Here is a 21,327-nt window from a genome sequence, read left to right as displayed (position 1 = left end):
ATTACAATGATCAGAAACAATAATGCATCTTAAGAGTGTTGCAGGTGTTGTGTGAGGGTGCAGAAGGAGGAGACTGACACACAGGTGACATAGTGGCTGCTATCGACTTTTATTCACTGAGAAAATAAATGAAAACCTAACTTGCCCTTTCTCTTTGAGGGGTTTCCCTGTCTCAACTAGAGTGCTAATGGCTCTGTCAGTATGTCCTTGTAAATAAGAGTCCACCTTTGTGTGTCAAAATCTTGAATTCTGTCTCTTAGAATTTGGTCGCATACCCTTCCCCTAATGCCGCTGGCTTCCCCATCTGAATGACTTTGTTGTTGACCAGCTTGGATGGTGTTTGTCCATTGCCAAGTGGATTCTACCACCTTAAATCCTTACTCCTCGATTTCAGTTTTCCGATGTTTAAACGTGGGAAAGTCAGTGCCTACAATTGTTTGTTCTGGTAGCCCTGGTACTACTGCCGTGTTGATGCTATCCTTACCCCTGATGTTAGAGTGACACGAGTCCTGGGGTAGACTTCTTGGTCCCCATAGACGCCTGTAATTTTGACTGGTCTACCCGGTTGTATTGGGTCAGCATAAATGAGTTGGGCTCTCACTGCCATTTGTTTACTGCTGGAATCTATTAGGGCCACACTCTGATACAATTAACCCTAATAGATTTGTGTGCTTGAAAGGGAGTGGAGAGACAGTTTCTAGTAACTTCCATGTCTGTTTCTTCAGGATTTGTTAGCTCTTCCCAGTCTTCTCCTACCATCCAGCCTATCGCCATGTGCTTTTCCTTTGGATTTCTGGGGCATTTACTAGCCATATGCCCTCTAGCTCCACAGGAAGGTGGGGGTTGGGGGGGGACAGGGTTATTGGGCCCTTCCCTTCTTCTGACTTCAAGAACCTTTTCTCTCGGAGGGTGAAAGGCTTCTTTTCTTGCTTCTTTTCTATTTCTCTGGTTCTCATTTTGTTGGTTTTGATGATAGGGGTTCTTACCTCCTTATGAGGTATGGCCTTAAGATTTAATTGAATCTTTTTGAATCCTTAGCCTTAAGCATAGATCTTAATTGTTTAGAGGTCTCTGCGTGGGTTTGTGCAGTTTCAGTGGCGATGTTTAATATGGGTTTTGTTAACTGCCCGTTGTAAAAAAGAGGCAAGGTTTTCCATATCCTCGGGTAAGGGTTTTTTACCCGCCATTGGAAGAGTATTCTGAATTCTGGATCCCAGATCGAGGGGTGTTTCGTTTTGGCTTAATTTAATGACCTGAAATGTCGGTTTATAGAAGCTTTTGGTCTGGCCCACCCTATTCAGTAACCCCTTATTTGATATCATTGAACGGGGTAGTTCCTCATCCCAGTCCTTATCATACCAGACACTCTTGGGTAGGACTCTTCCTCCTCCCAGTAGATGTTAGACTGATGGCCCTATACACATACATTGGGACATTATTGTGTTGGGTTGTACAGTCTGGGGGTTTGTCAGTGGTGATGGTGTGAGGTGGTTATACCGCATTCTTCCTAGATGGTCATCCTTGTCCCCAGGGGGGACACCACTCACAGAGGGACTATTGGGTAGCGGGCGCACCTCCCTGGTCTTATGGGAAGGGCCTCCCCCTCTGGGAGAAGCGACGACATCTAGGGATTCATCACAGCTGATACATATCGCATTAACCCCATTTCCCCCATTCCATGTATTGCAGTCCACCTGCTGATTGGTATTAATGCAGCGTCAAGTGTGCCAATCCTGCAAGAGAAATGCCCTTGTTATTCAGACCATCATAAATACATTTCAAGTGGTAATAAGCAACAATTATGAGGGTGTACAGAGTCTCAAACTTCTTCAGAAAGGTATGTATACTGTACCAAGTACTGACCAACTTTAATAGCTCAGTGTGCTTTGAACCTGACCTCTGAAACCCTTAAGCCCCCATAGGGAAACCTATTTGCATCTCATCACCTATGGCTGATGTTCCTGACATAATGCTCTTTCAAAGCCACCATTACCATGACTTTCCTGGTAACAAACTGGTCCTGCTCTACTCCTGGCACTGGAAGTCCCTGGTTATATCAGGAAATGGGGCCGGTGTGCTTAGCACTGAGCTCTATACAAAGAGTATTTTTGAAAAAGAAAACTCTTAACTGTGATGCAAACCGCATTCAGGGCTTCAGTTGGGTCTGTTTTGGATTTTTTTTTATATTCTAGAAATATTTATTTTCATGCAAAATATGGGTGGCAGGAAGTCGCAGACTTCGAGAGATCACACAATGTATAAAATAGGAGTTCCAGTGTTGGAGCATCAGAAGTATTCTTAAGCAAGCAATGCTGATAGCAGCTTTATGTACATGCTCAATCGCCTCTCCCAGAACAAGCTCTTTTGAATCACTCACCTGTTGGTTCCGTTTATCACACAGGTAATCCATCAGCTTCTACCTCATCTACTGACCACCTTAATTGAGCGACTCTTTCCTTGTCAACATGATAACTTACAATCTGCCAAATTTGAACGTTCTTATGTCTTTGAGACTTTAACATCCCTGAATCACAATCCAACACACTCGAAGTACGCTTTATGCACTGACTGGTTCCATGGACCTTAAGAAAATTGTGCTCTACCCACGTGCAACAAAGGCAACATTAGTTAACATTATCCTCATCACCTGCGCAGACCCTATACCACTCGACTTGTCTGACCACGCTGCCATGCCTCTATCAGTCACCTACTCTGTTACAGCATACAAAGGTCAGGCTACATGTCCCCTAACTCAACGCCGCTCATTCAAAACCTTCCTGGCAAATGAACTAGAAGCAAACTTTACAGACTTCCCCACCACAGAGAATGCCTCGAGCCTCCTAGAATTATTCAACAACTCTGCTATGTAACTGGACACTCATGCCCCCCTAAAAACCAGCCATGTTAAGACCAAACCATATACCCCTTTGTACACTCCCGGGCTTGCCTCCCACAAACCGTAAATCAGAGTCCCAGACAAATGGTGGCACAAAATGCATAATCCTGGAGGCCTCCCCTACCTCAAATATCTCTGCACCAACTGTAGAATTCTGATTGCCAAAGCTGCTTACTCCGCCACCTCCATTTCAGCAGTCTCTAACAGGAGCAAAGCCCTCCTTTTGAAGTAGTAAAGCATTGTACCAAATCCTCACCTAAACTGAGATACCAGCAAATCAGGAAAAATGCAATGGAATCAACAAATGATTTATCGAATAGACAAAATCCGAGAGACATCAAATCAACCTCCCACAGCATTGGTGTCCCCTGCGCCCTGGCACACACACTGCCCCTCTGAACCAAATTCTCTCCTCTCCCCCCCACCCCCCCGATCTCGTAAAAACGATTGCCTCCCTTAAACCTACTTCTTATTCTGGCAATATCATCCCGGCCTCCATCATTAAACAATTGACGGGCCCGGCGCTCAACGCCTACTCGGTATCATTGCCTCCCTGACAGAAGGGTCATTCCCGGACACCCTCAAGACTGGTCTCATACAACCTCTTTTTTAAAAAACCACCCTAGATCCAGACGACCTGGCCAACTACCGGCCCATTACGAACCTCACGGTTATTTGCAACGTCTTGTAAAATGTAGTTGCTGCACAACTACTTGCTAGAAACTAACAACTTCACCTCCTAAATTACTATCAATCATGGTTCTGCCCCAAGTGTAGCATTGAGAGAGCCACCATCCAGGTAGTGGAAGATGTCCTCCAAATTATGGATGTCCCCTCGTCCTCCTTGACCTCTCAGCTTCATTTGACACTGTCGACCACATCGTACTCTCCCTCCTTGGGATGGGATTCTCTGGCACTGTTCTGAATTGGTTCACCTCCAACCTCTCGGGCAGACATCAGGCCATCCAGATAAACTTGCTGTGTTCTGAATCCAGGCCTCCTACAGAGTTCCCTGAAGGTACTACCCTTTCACCAATCCCTTTTAACCTTTACATGGAGCGTTTGAGGAGTGTCCAAAGACCCCAATATAACTATCCACAATACACGGATGATACTAAGTTTTACATGATTAAATAGCGCACGTGCATCATTCGTCTCCACAATTACCTAGCCATCATTAAATCCTGGATGTCAACTGCCTACCTCAAACTAAACCCATCTAAGACTGAATTCGTCCTCATCAGTCCACTCTCTAAATAATAACTTGTCCAACAATGGCTCAATGATATGTGCCTAGAAGGATTTGATCCACAACTTTCAGACTCCGCAAATCCTAGGCTTCACCATTGACAGCAGCCGGTCCTTCCAGAAACACAAAGCCAAGAAGGCCCAAACAGCCTGGCTGTGAATCTCCACCCATCACAAAATTGAACCCTTCATCCCGCCTCAGGACTTCCAGACCATAGTGCAGGCCCTTTGTGGTCTAGCACATTGATGTGGGGGGGTAGGGGGGAATGCCAGCCTGACGGGGCTCCCAGCTGCTCATTTGGCTCCCCTAAAAGCAGTTCACCACACTGCAGCACATACGGGTGCATGGAAATTTGACCAAATCACCCCTTTTGTACGCAAATTACATTGGCTTCCTCTACAGGCTAGAATACTGTTCAACACTGCATTTATCATCTACAAAGCAGTCACAAGAAGCACACCAGCATACCTTGTGGCAAAGCTCCACACAAAATATCTGGTGGCACACGCTCCTCGCGCAGCATATTGGCCAACCGGCTTGACTCGCAACTCATCCACAGAGAGGTCCTGCAAACTATCTTTCTCTTGTCACGCAGCCACCCTCTGGAATTAAATTCTGGTGTCTGCTTGGAATGCCTGCACAGTTCTCCAATTTCGCAAATCTCTCAAAACATGGATTTTTCAACACCTGACCAGTGACCATCCAGTGGACACACATACTGAGGCACAGGCCTCAACCTGCAGTACTGCGCTACTGTTAAGATGCCTGCCCAAATGCTGACTTATATAGGTTTTCAAATGTTTTAACTTAAAATGCAGGATGGATCAGGCCTAACTTAACCTGTGCTAAGGTGGGATTTCCCTACCTGAAGAAAACTAAAGATACTCTGTGTCAGGAAGTCCAAAACAAATGTCTGTCTGTATCCGAAACCTGTACTTGCCCTCACAACTAACTGATAATCAAAATGAATAGTGTACAAAATAAAGTTCAGAGCTTATTAGCTCTTGGCTTGTAATAAGCTTTCCCTTTCCCAAATTCAAAGTAGTTCACAAGGTATCTGGTTTCTCTTCCCCCGAGAGTTCAAATCTTCTACCTTTTTCTCAAAACGCAGTTCCTTGGGATGTTTCCCAGCTCTTTTTATATCGGTACTTTTCACTAGCTCACATGAACAGTTGTGTTTCTTTACTTCAAAAGAGGTTGTTGCAAAACACAATCTTATTTGTGGATCCTTTCACTGGCTTTGTAATACTGGGGGGGGGCACTCGCTCTAGGCACCGTTGTCGGACCACGCTGTCCCCCCATTACATGTCACGCAACTGATGCCCCTTCTTTGCTGCTTCCCGTCAATAATTGACCACTGCTTCCATTCAACAGTGAGGTTTAGTTGCTTCACCAGTGTCACACTCGCACTGTATCGTGGCTCGGTTGGCCACCAACACTTTGTTACTTTTCTGTACTCTTCTGGTTCTTGCCAATACAGGTTTCCTCTCAACTTTTTGTTCTTTGAACCCTTTTAGCTTTGGGCCAATACTTAATTTCTCAATTTATGCCCTTCTTGGTATTCTCTTGACTTTGCCAATACTTGTTTCGTACAATACATTCCGTGGTATCTGTTACATGTACCACATTTCTTTCACTCTCCAAGTGCTTGAAACTTTTATTTACTCTTTTCGGCATTTAAAAGTGCTTATGACTTTGCTTGTTCGGAATTCAAAATTACTTGTTTCAGCATTCAAAGGTTTTAAAATGACTTTTCAGCTCGTTCGTTATCCAAAACAACCACAGTGCATGTATATTCGCCTGCCAGCCCGGCACTTCCCACTCACTCACCGGTCAGAGCTTACAGCGATGTGAGATCTCGGGCGCTCCGGGTTCTTGCCTACCCGAGCGGTATCTCGTTCCGCACAGTGGCTCTCTGCGGCGTTGCTTCCTAGCGATGCTCCACTTGCAGCCCAGGACTTATGCGACCGCTTTGCTTGGTCACACTGGTCTCCCTCACGTGGTCCGTTCTGGGCTTCCAGCTTTCCTTGGCTTGGCTTCGCTTCCTGCTGCATAAACTCTGCATCTGTCGCTGGGTCTTGGGCGCGCCGCTTGCCACGCCACTGCCTTGAAGTTGCTTCCCCAGCTACTGCCTGGACCTCTATGGCTCACGTTGCCTCCACAGCTGCCTCCATTTCCAAACGGAGGCCGGGTTTTAAAGTCCCTGCCACCATACTGCGTCCAGAAAAGACAAGACTGCTCATTAGAACGGTAGTTCTGCCTTACTCGTGTTGTCGTCCTCCTCGTCCCATTACACAGCTGAACCTCGTAAGTGTCTGTATTAACAAAAGGAGGCTGACTGGTGTCTGCATGAATAAAATGAGGTTGATATGGGTTTGTCCCAACCAAATGAGGATGTTGCTGTCTAGTTGGTCTCTTCCTTGTCCCACTGTTAATGTGCTGTTTCTGGGGGGACAGTTTGAAGGGAAGAAAACGGCGGGCAGTAGCCTGCAAAGGCTTGAGGGGTAGAGGGTTCATTTTGAAAATGGAAAGGGGATACCATGTCTCATCTAGGGACTTCCACTCCCCAAGTGCTCTCCGCCCAGGTGATCCTTCCTCGCATATCTACCCCCAGAGTCAAGATCCAAAAGCAATGTCTTTTCACCGGCCACCTGAGAGGAGGATCCAGGGGGGAAAGACGTGAGGACGTCCGTGGGTCCCTCACATACGCTTCCTCTATGTGGGTTGGGGCTGGATGTTTCACAGGGAAAGCAGGAGAAGTTCGACATTGCCCTGCTCTAGCCCTTTCCGGTTTTCCACTGTGAAATAATATGGCTGAAGGTCCAGGAACCATCGCATAATTCACGCCGGTCTCCCTGACGCAGTCCATTACCGGCTTTCAGCTTTGCTTCATGCTGCATGAACTCTGCATCTCTTAATGGGTCTCGAGTGCTCGCTTGACACACCACTGCCTTGGAGTTGCTGCAGCAGCTGCTACCTCGGCCTCCATGGCTCAAGTTGCCTCCACAACTGCCTCCATTTCCAAATCGAGGCTGGGTTTTAAAGTGCCCGCCACCATACAGAGTGCAGAAAAGACTAGACCACTAATCTTCTAGTTTTGCCTTACTTGTGCTGTCGTCCTCCTTGTCCCAGTACACAGCTGAAGCTCATAAGTGTCTATATTAACAAAAAGAGGCTGACCGGTCTCTGTTTGAATATAATTTGGTTCATGTGTTTGTCCCAACCATATGAGGATGTGCCTTCCTAGTTAGTCTCTCCCTATTCCCAGTGTTAATGCAGTGTTTCTAGGGGACAGTTTGAATGGAAGAATAGACAAAGGGCTGACGGTAGCCTGCAAGTCTTGAGGGACAGAGGGTTTTTTGAAAAGGGGATGCCATGTCTCATCTAAGGACGTCCCCTCCCACTGCAAACGTTCCCTCCACCCATGTGATCCTCTCTCACATCCACCCCCAGGGTCGAGATACAAAAACTATGGCCTTTCCCTGGCCCTCTGAGGGGAGGATCCAGAGGGAAAAGTGAGGATGCCCTCAGGTTCTTCACAATAAATACACAAAGGTCTACGCGACATCGCCAAGTGGTCCAAACATGCAATGTCTGTAGTCTGCGTCACTTGATTTACTCAATGGAGACTGGGTGTCTTTGTTGGCTTAATATACAACTTGTAACTCCAACTGACCACCTCCACTCATCCTTCAGGCTTACTCCATAACCCCCAAGGGTTGGAGCCCTGCGAAGAGGATGAACGTGGTGATTGGCTCTGTGGTAGACTCAATCCTGTCTCCGATTGTGTTGGCAGCAATCTTGGGTAGAGTCAAAAGGACCAGATGACGCACATAGAAGGGGAGTACCCCTGTTCATTTCCAGCTTTATTCTACCCTTATGATGTCTTTGGGCACAGGCCTTTTTTACCACTTACTAGCGTTTTGAAAACATTTTCTTAAATAGCACCCACTACTGGAATACAGCCTTATTAACAGTAAACCTCTGCACTAAAACATTCCCTTTCCTATAGTTGGAATACCGACACGAGTAGCAAGTGAAGATGATAAAACACTCCAGATTACAAAACTTGGAAGTCATTATAGTACTGCAACACCAATCATCCCCTAGAACTATAAATTATGGACCTCTTCAATGCAAGGTGCATACATACGGTGGGGAGTAGTGCTGACCTGTACTAGCACAACCGTAACACTTTTCTGAGACACTCTGCCCACGCTTTTTTTCATCATGCCATAACTTCCACTCTCATGATGTAATTTACAATGGCCACATGAGGGATCAGGGTCGTAATCGGAAAACTCACTGTTGCGCCACCAACAATAGCAAAACAAAATAACATCCCTTCTGCACGAGACCACATGCATCCCCAAACATGTGTCATCCTTTTCGGGCCTCATCTGTGAGGAGTTGCTTGGGTCTCTATGCCCAGCAGGCATAGGACCCACAATCTGGGCATACCTGTCCCACTTTGGGCGTCTACAGGTGATTGCTGGAAGGTTTACAATTCATTTTAAACTCTGGCGTCCAGAACATCGTTCTTCAACTGCCAACGCATTACAAAAGGGGAAAGACCATATGCAAATCAGATTTGGTCCCACTCCAAAAGAGGCAGTCCAGGTGGAACTGCTTGGTCACATCCCTTCTGCACGAGACCACAAACATCCCTAACCATGTTTCAGCATTGCTCTAGTCAACGCCTGCCACGCCAACATCCCTAAACATGTTTCAGCATTGCTCTAGTCAACGCCTGCCACGCCATTACAAAAGGGGAAAGGCCAAATGCAAATCAGGCTTGGTCCCACCATTGTTTTGCTGTTTGGGGATGCTTGTGATTTCGTGCAGGAGGGCTTTGACCAAGCAGTTTGGGCTGGACTTGGTGGGGCCAAGTCTGATTTGCATATGGTCTTTCCCCATCAGCCCTAGCCAGCTTATTCAAAAGTGATGGATCATGGGGGCCGTAGTCCAAAATACCTGAAGAGCCACTGGTTGCAGACGCCAGCCTTACTTCATGTTCAGTCTTCCTTTGCTCCTTCCCTAGAGCTCCAGCATTCGCACAGATTTTTAATTTGGGAGTGTGCCGATATTCCTTCCCAGGATGAGGAAGAAGGGATTGATGGGGGTAATGGTGCATAAGAGATGCAATGCCTTTTGTTTTGTACATAGTTGTTCATTATTCCAATCGTCGTGCACACTAACAAAGTTACTCGCCATAGTGACTACCTTACTCCTAGTCCATGGTCCCTTTTCCTCCACACTTGTGGGACATTCTGTCTTTCGGGACGGGACCGGGGCACTTTTTTGTCAAAGCATCATACATTTAATTTTTGTCCTTTTTTTTATTTTTAAGGGGGCCACAGTACGTGGCTGTAACCCCGCCCTCCTAAGCTCCGCCCCATGCATCGTCCTTCAGTCCTTGGTCTGAGACCATATAAGCACTAATAGAGGATACTTATTGGAAGGGATGGCGGGAGGGCGTATGGAGGAAAGGGGACTATGGACTAGGAGCAAGGTAGTGCCTACAGTGAATAACTTTGTTATACTCCTGTCCCGTCCCCTTTCCTCCATACTTGTGGGAGATTCCCAAGCACACACCATAGGTAGTACGGGTGGATGGAAAACCCCCTTACTGGAATAAGTTCTGAAGAACAGCCTGGCCAAATTGGGCCTTGCCCTGGAGCTCAGGTGTTTACAAAAAGCAGATGGGGAAGCCCACGTAGCCCCCTTGGCGATGGACTCCCAAGGGACATACTTTTGGAAGACAACAGCAGCCGCTTTGCCATGGACTAGATGTGCATGGATGCCCTCCGGTGGTTGAAGGCCTTTAATCTTGTAGGCCTCTGAAATACATGAGGCAATCCAGCGGGAGATGGATGCTTTGGAAGCTGTTTTCCTCTCGTCTCCGAATGTGACAAAGAGTTGTGAGGAACTTGAGTACACTCGTTCTATCGAGGTCAAACGTCAGGGCTTACCTGATGTCCAAGTTATGTAAACTCTCTCAGCATCAGATGCCGGGTTAGGGAAGAAGACCGGCAAGGATATAGATTGGTTCAAATGAAAATGAGTAACCACCTTAAGCAGAAAGGAAGGATGAGTGCGAAGCACAACCTTACCCCTGTGGAAAGTGAGGAATGCATGGTCCATAGAAAGATCTTGGAGCTCGCTTACTCACCTTGCCGATGTTACTGCGATCAGGAAAGCAACCTTCTAAGAGAGGTACTTAAGATCAGTAGTGGCCATGGGTTCAAATGGCTTGTGCCATAACGTGGTGAGGACTACATTCAGTTCCCATTTGGGATGAGGGGTACGCAACGGCGGGAAGAGATGAAGACCTGCAACATGTCAATTGATTGGATTAGTCAATGGAAAAAGAGCAACTGTCTGTGGACACGTAGGCCGCAATAGTAGATGAGTTCTGCATGACATAACATGGATGCCAGAACCGGCCAGATGAGACACAAAGGATAGAATGGTGTCGACCGAAGCTTGCCTGGGATAGAGCTATTTAGCTAAACACCAATGGCAAAACCGGGGCCATTTGCTCCTTTACTGAGCCCTTGTAGAAGGCTTTCTAGCTGCTTGGATAATGCACATATTGTCTTCGGACAGATCGACCTGTGCTAACTATCTGAACTCTAGCACCAGGCCGCGAAGCTAAACGATTGTGGGGAGTTGTGCCACATCTGGTGACTGCTTTGGTGAAGCAGGTCAGGAATCTGCGGCAACCTGATCGGGGGGGGGGGTGTACCGACAGATGCTGCAGCTCCGAAAACCAGAATCTGGCTGGCCACCAAGGAGCCATGAACAGCCGAATGCAGTTTGAGCTTGCAGAGCGACCGATGGATGAAGCAATGGAGGAAAAGCATAAGCTTTCATGTTGTCCCACAAGATCCTGAGGGCGTGCCCAAGGGAGGATGCTCCAAGCCATCCCTGGACGCATAAAGAGGAAGTTTCTTGTTTGAAGTTGTAAAGAGCTCCACCTCTGGAATGCCCCATTGATGGAAAATGTTGGATAGGACATTGCTGTTCATCTCCCACTCGTAACTGGCTGGTGACTGAGTGAATCTGTGGCCACATTGATGTGGCCCGGGATGTGTACAGCCTGAAGCCAAGCATTGTGCTGAATGGCCCAGTACCAAATTTGTATGGCAAGATCCACAAGGAGAGGAGACGTTGTGCCGCCCTGCTTGTTGATGTAAAACATTCCCACCGAATTGTCAGTGCAATCAGGAACTACACTGTTGCTGATAGTCGGTTGAAAAGCTTTGAGCGACAGGAACACAGCGAGAAGTTCCTGGTAATTGATATGGAACTGCCTGTCTTGAGGTGTCCACAAATCGAACACCTCGAGGTGGCGCAGTGTTGCTCCCCAGCCCAGAAGGGAGGAGTCAGTACTGACCGTTACTTGTGGGCAGGGCTCCTGGTAGGAGGTCACCACTGAAGGGTTGTTGGTGGAAGACCACCATTGTAGATCCGCCGTCATTCAGGATGGAACTGGAATCCGTATCCTAAGCCTGAGACCAGCAGCTCCAAAGAGCTAGCTGAGTGCACCTGATCTTCAGGCGTGCCAGAGGTAGAGCTAACGGGCAAGAAGCCATGAAGCCCAGAAGTCTCCGGAACCACCAAGCTGTCGTGTGAGAGGACTAGAGAAAGATTTGGCACGTGGTTGATAGATCTGTAATCCTGTCCTTTGTTAGGAACACTCTGGTACTGACAGTATCCCAACGGAAACCCAGAAAGATCAGGTATTGAGCGACAATAATGGATGATTTCCGCCAGTTCACCGACAGCCCAAGATGGAACCGGAGCTGAAGAAGCGCCAATCGTCCAAGTATGGATATACATGAACCCCTGCAGTCTGGGGAATGCTACGATGACCGACATCTTTGTTGCAGCACCAAGCTGATACCAAAGGAAGTACATGAGTCAGAATATGCATATATGCATCTTGAAGGTCCACAACGCTGAGCCAGTCACCCTTCCGGAGAGAGGAATTTGTCCGTTAGGGCGTAATCTTGAATTTCTCTTGGGGTGAGAAAGAGGTTGAACTTTGAAAGATTGAGGATAGTGCGCAGGCCAGCCTGGTTGGGTTTGGGCACTGAACAGACCAGAGTAGTAGCCCTCCCTTTGTTCCCTGAGGGGAAACCGGTTCCACCGCTCTGAGGTCTAGAAGGTTCTGTAACTCGGCTCTGAGGGAGGGCGACCCAGTCTGCTGGAAGGGAGGATTGAAGGGTGGGGTAGGAGGGCAAGCAGAAGCCCGCCAGAGCGATGGACAAATCCCATCGGTCTTCAGTGATGGTCTGCCATACCTCCAGATGAGACTAATTCCGTCCCCCCACCGGAGTCTCGTGCGACCGATGAAAAATATCATTTGGATGATTTGTCGGCGGGGAGACTACTTGTGCCGGAAGAGGCTGCTGTTGGTCGAGAGGAAAACCAACCACCTTTCTGCAGCTGCTGCTTATGCCGGGCCCGCCAGCCAGAGCATTAGATTGGCACGCACAACGATCCTGAAAATCCCTGAACCCAGAGAAAAACTGTGTTTGGGGCCTGACCTCTGGGCATAAGGAGCTTTAGCTGGAGTTTTCGCCAGGACAGATGGACTTGGCTGTCTGAGTGCTTGCCTTGGTCTTCGTTCCTCGTCCATGGAGGAATGGAACAACTCCTTGCCATCAAAGGGCAGATCAAGCAACTTGTCCTGGACTTCCTTTGAGAACTTCGTAGCATGGAGCCACGCCTGGCGGGAGATGTCGACCCTGACCATGAGGCCTTGTGCGGAAGTATCCACATGTGCCGCAGCCTCCAGTAGATCCTGTGCCAGCACTCTGGCATCCGCCAAACCCACTTTGAAGTCCTCAAGCCCATCTGCTAGTTACCTCCGTAGCTTGACATTGGAAGCTGTCGGGATAAGCTCAGTGTTAACCTGACGAAGCCATTGGAGGGCGGAACGGGTTCTTATTATCCACAAAGCGTGGAAAGGGCTGCTCTGCCCCAAAAGGAGCCTCCCCACCCCCAGCACCAGCCTTGGTGAACGTCGGTGTAAGGGAGGTAGTCAAAATGGCTGCCATGGTCCGTTGAGGTTGTGCCATTTTGTCAGCTCCTGAGGTGAACTGCGTCACAGAATGGTCTCCTGAGGGAAGTCGGGGGCCTTGTGTGACATCTTAGACTTGAAACAAGGAACCTCGGCTGAGCCAGTACTGGCAGATTTAGGTTGTTTATTTGACACCTTAGGGACTGCCCCAGAATCAGCCTCTAGTAGAGGATCCTCTGCAGAGCTGGTACTGGAAGGCCTGTGGTGCGTGACTGCCTTCTTTGCCCCCTCAACAGAACCGGTATCACCATGGCTGTATGTGTGGGAGAGCTGAGGGATGTACCTTACAGCCAGGACCTTCGATGAGGGTCCCTCAATTCTGTTAGTATTCGACTTAGCCCCAACAAGGGGAACCTCAGGCCGAGGCTCGGTGCAGTTAGCTCCAGATGCAGGAGCCTCAGGGCGAACCCTGGTATACAGTGTCAAAGAACTGGGCCCCAAAACGGTGAACCTCGGAAGATCTGGTTTTGGCAGGCCTGCTGCAGGGGCCCTCAGAGGAATCTCTGGTGTGCCTATTGGGTCCCTTGCGGGACACCTCGGGGATATCCCTGTTAGTAGAGCTTCTTGAGCACCTCCCGATCCTGGAAGACCCTGGGAAGGAGTTCCCCGGCTGGGGTGCCCTAAAAAGGAAAACTCACCGGATGTTTCTTTTTCTCGTCAATGAGCTGCAAATGCCGTGGAGGAACGCATTGAAACACCTCCCACCTGACAAGATGACGCTGCAGTGCCCGGACAGAAAGGGAGTCACAATAGAAGCATGAGTCCCAACTGTATTCCGGGCCTAGATACTCTAGGTGAAGAGAATTGGGATCCACCCCCTCACGAAACGCCGTTCGCACGATGAACAGGACACAAATCCCAGACGCTCCGTCATAGACTGAGGACAAGATGACCGTGGAACCGGAGCAGGAAGGAAGGACAAAGGAAGGATAAAAAGAATTCCCACTGATGCGAAGTGCGTCCGACCCTGACCGTGCAGAGAAAATGACTGAAGGGTGATGGGCGGGGCGGAGCTCAGGAGGGGCGAGTTATGGCCACGTGCTGTGGCCCTGCGTAAACATTTTTAAAAAAGGACACATTTAATTTTGGATGCTTTTTGACAAGTGCTCTGGTCCTGTCCCGAAGACCTTAGTCTGTGGAAAAGGAGAGGTTTTTGGAATAATTGATTGAAAAGGGAAACTAGACCATGGAATAACGAAAATCGGAGAAGAAAAACAATTGGGATGTGTGGGAGGGTATATGGTTGTTGAAGTTATATGCGTTGCATGTTCCTCAAACATGTTACTGGAAAGCATGAGTATAGGACTCGAGAGTACAGCTTGGTTTAGAGTAGAGTTGCATTGTGATGGCAACAACTAGAACTGGCGAAGCATGGTACTAGATGTAGTTGGATGGTGAGCGGTTGCCTGATGGACGGTGCTCAAGTAGGCCCTAGGAGTGTGGAGGCTTTCACCAGGTTGATTTGTAAGAAACAATGCCTATATCAAAGGAGAGCAGTGGGTTTGCCAAGCCAGCTGAAAGGAGTTTTGGTGGCAAGAGTTGGACATGTATAGAATTATGGCTGGAGAGAACATGGGGTAGGTCATAGGGGAGGGAAAGATGAGACATGATGGACGTGTCCATTAATATTAGGTTCTGTAATCTATAAACTAGGTAAAATTCACTAACATAATAAAATACATTCATAAAAAAATAGCTCAAGCTAAGATAATTACAGGATAAATTCCAACACACATGATACCCAGAAACACAAGTTGCCTTCTCATTAATGCCGATTCAGTGGATTGCTTTTCTCCCGCAGATTCCTCATCTGGATAGATATCCCTCCGCAGCTCTGCTATCAAGATGAGGAATCTGCAGGAGAAGAATCCATAGAACATTACAGTAAGATCACCTCTCCTTCAGTGACTAAATGACAACATCCATTAACTACTCCTTTAGGGCAGCATCCATTTACCCTTTATGTATTATATTTGTGTAATGCCCAAACCCTAGGGTATCACAGCGTTTGTACCAATCAAAGAGTAAGAGGATAAAGTCATAGTACATAAGTTGAGGCACAAAGGTGAAATACGCTGCCTTGGACATAGTCATGGCTCTCACCTGAACAGCGGGCAAGGCGGTTAATCCTATTTGTTGAACAGCCAGGTTTTGACAAGCTTTCTGAAGAGTGTGTAGGAGGGTTTATTGTGGATGTGGAGGGGGAGTGTGTTCCACAATGAGGATGCTGTGATATAAAAGCTAGCCCTGCCTGCCCGTTTACAGTTGTAGCTAGGTGTTTTGTAGTGTGAGATGCAAAGACTAATGCAGTGAGCGCACCACAGGTTTGATGGAAATGCTCGGGGTGAGGTAATGAGGGGCACATTTGTGCACACAGCAGTTAGCAGTGGTCAGGATTTTGAACTCTACGTACACGGGCCTTGATGGGGAGCCAGTGATGCTGTGTCTTGTCAGAGTTGTGGTCAGAATGTTTAAGCCCCAGGGCTGCTCTTAGGGCTTTGTTCTGCAGGAGCTGGAGCTTGTCTGGGTTCTTGTTGGAGGTGCCCACTAGTAAGACATTGCAGTAGTCCAGTTGACTGCCTATTATGGCTCTTGCAAGTGTTAGGCAATTGTCTGTTAGGAACTGTCTACTCGGTGATCAGTTTAGCAGTGTAGGCTGTAGACTCTGCCAGGATGTTAATGTGTTTAGACATGGTGAGTTCTGCGTCTCGATGGACACTTAGGGTCTTGAGATGCCTAGAGACTGGGATCGTAGTGCGGTTGATGAGTAAGTAGGAATATGCTGGATCTAGGTTGTGGAGATGGGCGGGAGAGCGCACAATGAGCAGTTCAGTTTTGTCGTCATTTAGACAAAGGTTGTGGGTGGCCATCCAATCTTGGATAATGCCATAGATGCGATTGATGGAGGCTGATTCAGCCGAGTGGTTTCCTGAGATGGGCAGGTGGATTTGGGTGTCATCTGCAAAGTTGGTGTATGGTACACTGAGGGTGTCAAGGTGGTCAAATAGGGGTTTGGTATAAGTGTTAGTGTGGGTGAGATGTAGGAGCCTTGGGTTACTCCCAGTGGGGGCAGGGATGGGATCAGCTGCCGCTTTACCAGAGTGCATTTTCGAGGTGCAATCAGTTAGGACTTTATCCACTGGGCAGTGTCTTTGGGGAAGTGGAACCTGGTGAAAAGGTGATGCAGAGAATGTTGTGGTTGACATGGGTGAATGTCACTGAGGTTGAGAAGTAGTACTGTGTTTTCAGCAGAATCCTGATTGGCAGAGCCCTAGTAGATGTTATTTGAGGGATAATTGTATTTGGGAATAAGCGACTCTGTCAAGTATTTTGAGGAAGGGCACCGTGGTTATGGGCTGGTAGTTGGTGGGAAAGGAGGGGTCCAAGGATGGTTTCTTGAGACAAGGGGTGACCCGGGCTGCTTTGGATGTGGTTGAGTTGGTGTAAAATGAGGTGCTGATGACGTCCGTAATGATGGGGGTGAGGGTGGTGGCACAGGTTTTGATGTGGCCTGGGCAAGTGTCCCCACTGCACTTTGTAGGTTTGAAGAGATTGGATGCATTTGGTTTTCTCTGCTGTGGAGATTGGAGAGTACTTAAATATGGGGCGTGTGGGTAGTTGGGGGAGGGTGGTTAGGTAATTGGATTTCAAGGCAAGTTAGCTTTTTTGGTTGGTGATTTTGGCTCCCAGGTTATCGATGTTCTCAGCGAGGGTGGCTTGGACAGCTGTGCTCCAGGCTTTGTCCTTGCGGAATTGGGAGGGAGTAAGATGGGTTCTTTAAGGATGGTAAAGAGTTGCCTTAGAATTGGCTTCAGCAATCCTAGTGAACCCTAGTAGGGCCCTTTAAGATGAGGTAACACTCTACAGGGTGGATGGGAGAGTACTCAAACATCAATAATCAAACTGACTCGGGCAGTTGGCAAAAAGACCCTGTCTGTTTTATTAACAATGATCTAAAACAAGGAGTTCAACAGACCTCAACAATGTCCAGCAGTAAGGTCTCTTGACAAATTTCATAAAAACTCTTATACTAAAAACGTCATGCTACTTGGGAAAACTTAAAGCTTAATGTGAAACTGGTTGGTTAATGGAAAACATCCATATATACTTTCTATGGGGGTTGGTGTGGTGATTGGATCTCTGTCAGGCGGACAACTCTGCCCACCCCAGTGCAAGACATTGTGAGCATCATCAAATACACAACGTCTTATTGGGTCTCTAAACTATAGGGCTCTTTGATACGTGGCCCTTTTAAAATTGGTTGGCACGCTTGCACCCTTCTCGTTAGCAACATGCAAGCTGGTACCCCAGGTGCCGCAAGGTTGGGCATGACCATGCCTCCCCACCCAATTAACACAGTATCCACCATCACTCAAGCTGTCTGCCATGAGGATAATCGTTTGAACTTGTCCTTGCAAGTATCACTGCTTTCTGGGAATAAAAGGGAGTGTGAGCATGTCTTTATCTTCTGGTCTCGGTGCAACTTGCCCAAAGTCTATTTTCATCTGACCATGTGACTGAAGACCATGTTGTGTGCTACTTCATGATATTGAATGGTATTAAATGAATAAAACTTGGCACTCATTGTCCGTCGTACCTTAACAGGAGCTTGGCTCTCGTCTTCTTGTTCCTTATCTTTCCATGATAATTCTAGCTTCTTGGCTGCCTCATCTCTTGACACTGGCCCAGGCAGGCCTCCTTGAGTCGTTTTCCATCTCGAGTCAGGCTTTTCATCTGCACCACACTTTCAGCCCTCGTATTCACAGGGTTCAGTTTGCTCAAATACGATGTGGAACTTAGATTCCTATGCATATATGTATATCTTTGCGCATTGCCGCAATTTATTCACTATGTAGCCATCCCTATGATTACTTTGTCTACTTGTGTTACTGCATCTGTACAATTATAAAATGGTTTTTACTTTCTTCCATGCTCTTCACACGTGTGATCTTTATTCCGCATGCAGACGTTTACTTGATTCTCACTTAGTCATCAGCTTCTATATAGTCTCCATCTTCTCTTGGAATCTCTTCTGTGGTGTCACTTTTCATGTGACATCACCAGTCTCTTCAGGGATCTTTCCCAAGAGGCTGTCCGCTTTTCGTGGATACATAAAGAATGGTTTCCCCAATGGATACCTTGCTTCAAAGGCTGCTCATGTTATGGATATCATTACAGGTGTCATGCTGATCTCTATTTCCGGTTCCCAACATATAGGCAATTTAGGGGTGGGACTTCCGGTAGAGGCTTTTTGCTCCTCCTCTACACTTGGAGTTGGATTTGGACTCCAGCAGTGTATTTTTGTATGTTTTTGCTGAAGTGTTGAAAGCTTTGAGGTTGGTGGGGTGTTTGCGTCCTGTGCTCGGCTGCTTTTTTCTGTCTGCGGAAAGGAATGAGTTTGTCTGAGAACCAGAGGTTTGCAAGCCTCCCTAGTATATGGGTTTTTGTTTTTAAAGGGGCATGCAGATCTAGGGTGAGCTGGATGGCGTGGTTGTAATGGGCTCCTATTGCCTTGGGGTTATATCCTTAAGTTGGACGGAAGATGGTGACTGTTGAAACGTGGGCGCAAGAAGTTCCTCTGTGAGATACCAGGTATTGATTTGGGAGAGTGTTCATGGGTAGGGGGGAGAGGGGGTGCAGGAATCAGAGGGGGGGGCATGAGGTGGGGTAAGGTAATACCAAAAGCGCATGGTAAGAGATGTTGTTGTTTTTGGCAGCACTGCATGATGAAATTTGCAAGCCGGTAGTTGCCTGGTGGGGGTGGTGCACATTGGAGCGCCAGAAGGAGAGGCGGTTGGGGGCAGGCTAAGAAGGCGCCCAAAGTCGAGGCGGCAGATGAATTTGAATGTGGGCTTAAAGCATACTGAGGCTGCTTACCTTGTGCAAGCTCCCAGGGCTGGTGGGAGCTGTGATGCAGTTGTGCAGAGGTCCATGGGCAGGAGGCAGACTGGTATGAATTGGGTTCATGAGGAGGGGAGTACTGTGGCTCTGTGGTATTGATCATTGCATTAAAGGATGAGATGGACATGGTGAGGTGAGCGGTTTCTGTCCGGGCAGGTCCAGACAGGCCTTAAGTGCAGCCCTTGAGGAGGGGCCCGCTCAGTTTGCCAGCGAACCTGGAAGCCTGGTGTAGGTTGGGCCGGGTCCCGCTGTTTCAGAGGACTGGTAGCATGATGATGGCAACGTCGCATAGGGATGCTCAATGGTGGCCATCTTGGTGTGGAGCAGACGCTCCAAGGCACTAGTCTGTAGCCCAGGCGGTTGCCGGTGTCTGATGCTGCATCCTGGAGATGCTGGCAATGCTGTGATGTTAGCCCAGGCAGATGGTGCTTCTATCTCGAAGCTGCCATCAGCTGACATGGATGAGGAGGCCCAGACAAGAATCGTAGGCCTTAAGACGGGCCAGCTCAGCCTGCCAGTGAACCCGTAAGCCCTCTATAGGTTGGGCTGGGACATTGGCATGGAGCAGATGCTCAAAGGCAGTAACCTGTAGCCAAGGCAAGCTGCTAGAGTCTGATGTTAAGGCGTCATGTTGGTCCCAAATGTAATAAATGAAGAACACACCAGTCACGCAAACAAATATATAACACAAGTTTATTTTGCTTAAGCAGACGGACAGGCAGTTATAGAGAAATTGAGTCATTTACATGATGGTCAGTCAGCCTTATGTATATTTTTAGCAATCATTTTGGTTCTTGCATTACAAATAATTTACAACCTACTGCTCTATTTTCCTGGAAAACACAGGAAACGTCACCCCACGTCATGTCTGTACAATGTATAAACTTCCAGGACAGCGCAGTGCACGCTGTTCTTGATGCAAGGGACAGGGAGCCCTTCTTCGCATATCTTTAGGTTTGTCTTTGGCCAAAAGGGCTTTCGATGTATTCCATATCTATGACAGTAATCGCCAGAGCTGTGCTGCTTTGGAAAATCTTCGGCGTCTTTGTCCTGCGTCGATGACGTCGCTACGGCACCCTCGAGGACCTCCTCTGACGGCCGACGTCACTGGATGTTATAAGTAGGACGCACGACGCCCATAGCCTCAGTTCCGTTATTTCCGCGCACGTGTTCGCTTCAGGAATATCGGCGTGCCTCGACTCTTTGGAGTTTGTTTCTTGGTTCTTCGAACCTGTTTGGTGTTTGTGAAGTACTTTCTTTGTGAAGATGCCTACCTCGTCTTCCACACCGTGTCTGCACTTTAAGTGCAGGGACTGTGGGTCCTAGATGTCCGTTAGTTATCGGTAGGTAAGGTGTCCAAGCCCCGGAAGTCGAGATCTCCAGGGTTTCGACGGACGACCCGAGGGGCAACTATCTGCGTCGTCGAAAGTCCAGTGGGTCTCGGTCCCGGAGTCAGTCTCGCCACTCGTCTACCTCTTCAAGGCACTCCCGGAAGCGCCATCATCGGTCGCCTTCCCCGTCCTCATCCGAGGACTCCGCCCGTCGGCGGGTCGCTTACCCCACCAAGCAGGCGACGCCGGAGGAATGGGCTTCCTTCGGGAAGAAAATGTTGGCGATTCTCGAATCGCAGGTTACTGGTCCATCCGCACCTCCAAGTGGGGTCGGTCGTGATCAGCCGAGAGACACTGCTCGCACTCCTTCAGGCTCGGGTGGTCGTCACGATTCGCGGGAGAGGTCCCGCTCGGACAGGGGAATCATTCTCGTCATGCCAGGTCCCAGTCCTCGACGCGCTCAAGACCGTGTGAACCTGTGGTGTCTTAACGGAAGACGTCGACGCCGGTGGTGCCGAGGTCGTCGACTGACTCTTTCGATGGCTTGCCTTCGAAGAAGTCGTCGAGGGACACGCTCGGGGCCCTGGCCTCGAGGACTGTGTTGGTGCCGTCAACGCCGCGCTCTGCGTCAATGCCGATTTTACTCGACGCCTTTCGAGGCTGTTGACGGGGGTACCCCATGGCTCGGTGGAACCCCCTAGAAAGGCTCTGGCCAAGGTCAAGCATGGCTTTGGTTCAAGATCTGTACCTTCTTACCGCCATCTGGAGTTTATTTCAGAGGTGGATGAGGGCTCTGATGATGGCATGGTGCCTGACACGGTGCCAGATGAGATTCTCTTGGGCCATAGCCAGTTTGAGG

The sequence above is a fragment of the Ambystoma mexicanum genome, chromosome 11 (assembly GCF_040938575.1).
Source record: "Ambystoma mexicanum isolate Mex_15411 chromosome 11, UKY_AmexF1_1, whole genome shotgun sequence".
NCBI lineage: Eukaryota > Metazoa > Chordata > Amphibia > Caudata > Ambystomatidae > Ambystoma > Ambystoma mexicanum.
Note: the sequence above shows the minus strand (reverse complement) of the source record.